Source organism: Pristiophorus japonicus, unplaced genomic scaffold (assembly GCF_044704955.1).
Source record: "Pristiophorus japonicus isolate sPriJap1 unplaced genomic scaffold, sPriJap1.hap1 HAP1_SCAFFOLD_2479, whole genome shotgun sequence".
Lineage (NCBI taxonomy): Eukaryota > Metazoa > Chordata > Chondrichthyes > Pristiophoridae > Pristiophorus > Pristiophorus japonicus.
The window spans coordinates 22,501-26,109 of NW_027252209.1; positions in this window are offsets into that span (position 1 = coordinate 22,501).

Here is a 3,609-nt window from a genome sequence, read left to right on the forward strand (position 1 = left end):
CCGGCCGCGGGTGGCCTCCACCCGGCCTCAGCCATCAGCCCTGCCTGCCTCTAGCCGCCTTCTGGTTAATGAGTTATCCAGCCTGGCACTTCGGTTGCGCCAGCGAGACCAAGTCTCGGCTTTGGTTAATGATTTGAGCCGAACCGACCTGCCCCCCGCCACCGCGGGCTGAACTCGGGCAGGTCTGCCGATTTCCCGACTCCTTTCGGGGCCTAATCGGGTCGCGCGAGCCGCCTGGCGCGATCGGGGCCCATGCCCCGGCCTCTGCCAGTCCTCGGGCAGCCGCTTTTGAAGCCCGACCAAAAACCCGAAAAATGGGCAAAAAGGGAATAAATTCCCGCCCATAAAGGTGAATAGTCGGTTGGGCGGCAGCCCTGGTCGGTCTCTGCAGACCTGGAGGCTCGAGACGTTTGTTTGGAAAACTCACCAAGTCTCGATTCTGCCACCTCCTACCTCTGTGCAGATACCCCGCCAACCCCCAAGGACAGAAATGACAAGTGTCAAGTTGGCGGGGCGTCGGGCCACCTGCTGCCGGCCATGAGCATCCAAATCCCCGCAAAAGGGGCATTTTCATTTCTTCATCGGGACTTCCGGCAATTTCCAAGGTTCAACTCATTAACGTTGTTCGCAGACACTTGCCAGAAAATGCAAGTGGCCACTTTGCCGGGCCGACTCGCTTGCCCAAGCGGGAAACCATCAACCGAAGGCCCGGTAAGGCGGCCGAATCTGACCTCATAGACTTCCACACAACGGGACTTTTGACTTTCCCGGCCGCGGGTGGCCTCCACCCGGCCTCAGCCATCAGCCCTGCCTGCCTCCAGCCGCCTTCTGGTTAATGAGTTATCCAGCCTGGCACTTCGGTTGCGCCAGCGAGACCAAGTCTCGGCTTTGGTTAATGATTTGAGCCGAACCGACCTGCCCCCGCCACCGCGGGCTGAACTCGGGCAGGTCTGCCGATTTCCCGACTCCTTTCGGCCTAATCGGGTCGCGCGAGCCGCCTGGCGCGATCGGGGCCCATGCCCCGGCCTCTGCCAGTCCTCGGGGGGCAGCCGCTTTTGAAGCCCGACCAAAAACCCGAAAAATGGGCAAAAAGGGAATAAATTCCCGCCCAAAAAGGGTGAATAGTCGGTTGGGCGGCAGCCCTGGTCGGTCTCTGCAGACCTGGAGGCTCGAGACGTTTGTTTGGAAAACTCACCAAGTCTCGATTCTGCCACCTCCTACCTCTGTGCAGATACCCCGCCAACCCCCAAGGACAGAAATGACAAGTGTCAAGTTGGCGGGGCGTCGGGCCACCTGCTGCCGGCCATGAGCATCCAAATCCCCGCAAAAGGGGCATTTTCATTTCTTCATCGGGACTTCCGACAATTGCCGAGGTTCAACTCATTAACGTTGTTCGCAGACACTTGCCAGAAAATTGCAAGTGGCCACTTTGCCGGGCCGACTCGCTTGCCCAAGCGGGAAACCATCAACCGCAGGCCCGGTAAGGCGGCCGAATCTGACCTCATAGACTTCCACACAACGGGACTTTTGACTTTCCCGGCCGCGGGTGGCCTCCACCCGGCCTCAGCCATCAGCCCTGCCTGCCTCCAGCCGCCTTCTGGTTAATGAGTTATCCAGCCTGGCACTTCGGTTGCGCCAGCGAGACCAAGTCTCGGCTTTGGTTAATGATTTGAGCCGAACCGACCTGCCCCCCGCCTCCCCCGGGCTGAACTCAGGTCTGCCGATTTCCCGACTCCTTTCGGGGCCTAATCGCGTCGCGCGAGCCGCCTGGCGCGATCGGGGACCATGCCCCGGCCTCTGCCAGGCCTCGGGCAGCCGCTTTTGAAGCCCGACCAAAAACCCGAAAAATGGGCAAAAAGGGAATAAATTCCCGCCCAAAAAGGGTGAATAGTCGGTTGGGCGGCAGCCCTGGTCGGTCTCTGCAGACCTGGAGGCTCGAGACGTTTGTTTGGAAAACTCACCAAGTCTCGATTCTGCCACCTCCTACCTCTGTGCAGATACCCCGCCAACCCCCAAGGACAGAAATGACAAGTGTCAAGTTGGCGGGGCGTCGGGCCACCTGCTGCCGGCCATGAGCATCCAAATCCCCGCAAAAGGGGCATTTTCATTTCTTCATCGGGACTTCCGACAATTGCCGAGGTTCAACTCATTAACGTTGTTCGCAGACACTTGCCAGAAAATGCAAGTGGCCACTTTGCCGGGCCGACTCGCTTGCCCAAGCGGGAAACCATCAACCGCAGGCCCGGTAAGGCGGCCGAATCTGACCTCATAGACTTCCACACAACGGGACTTTTGACTTTCCCGGCCGCGGGTGGCCTCCACCCGGCCTCAGCCATCAGCCCTGCCTGCCTCCAGCCGCCTTCTGGTTAATGAGTTATCCAGCCTGGCACTTCGGTTGCGCCAGCGAGACCACGTCTCGGCTTTGGTTAATGATTTGAGCCGAACCGACCTGCCCCCCGCCTCCCCCGGGCTGAACTCGGGCAGGTCTGCCGATTTCCCGACTCCTTTCGGGGCCTAATCGCGTCGCGCGAGCCGCCTGGCGCGATCGGGGACCATGCCCCGGCCTCTGCCAGGCCTCGGGCAGCCGCTTTTGAAGCCCGACCAAAAACCCGAAAAATGGGCAAAAAGGGAATAAATTCCCGCCCAAAAAGGGTGAATAGTCGGTTGGGCGGCAGCCCTGGTCGGTCTCTGCAGACCTGGAGGCTCGAGACGTTTGTTTGGAAAACTCACCAAGTCTCGATTCTGCCACCTCCTACCTCTGTGCAGATACCCCGCCAACCCCCAAGGACAGAAATGACAAGTGTCAAGTTGGCGGGGCGTCGGGCAACCTGCTGCCGGCCATGAGCATCCAAATCCCCGCAAAAGGGGCATTTTCATTTCTTCATCGGGACTTCCGACAATTGCCGAGGTTCAACTCATTAACGTTGTTCGCAGACACTTGCCAGAAAATGCAAGTGGCCACTTTGCCGGGCCGACTCGCTTGCCCAAGCGGGAAACCATCAACCGAAGGCCCGGTAAGGCGGCCGAATCTGACCTCATAGACTTCCACACAACGGGACTTTTGACTTTCCCGGCCGCGGGTGGCCTCCACCCGGCCTCAGCCATCAGCCCTGCCTGCCTCCAGCCGCCTTCTGGTTAATGAGTTATCCAGCCTGGCACTTCGGTTGCGCCAGCGAGACCAAGTCTCGGCTTTGGTTAATGATTTGAGCCGAACCGACCTGCCCCCCGCCTCCCCCGGGCTGAACTCGGGCAGGTCTGCCGATTTCCCGACTCCTTTCGGGGCCTAATCGGGTCGCGCGTGCCGCCTGGCGCGACCGGGGACATGCCCCGGCCTCTGCCAGGCCTCGGGCTGCCGTTTTGAAGCCCGACCAAAAACCCGAAAAATGGGCAAAAATGGAAAAAATTCCCGCCCAAAAAGGGTGAATAGTCGGTTGGGCGGCAGCCCTGGTCGGTCTCTGCAGACCTGGAGGCTCGAGACGTGACTTTGGAAAACTCACCAATTCTCGATCAGCCACCTCCTACCTCTGTGCAGGTACCCCGCCAACCCCCAAGGACAGAAATGACAAGTGTCAAGTTGGCGGGACGGATTTGACTTCGGTCGCCGAGCCC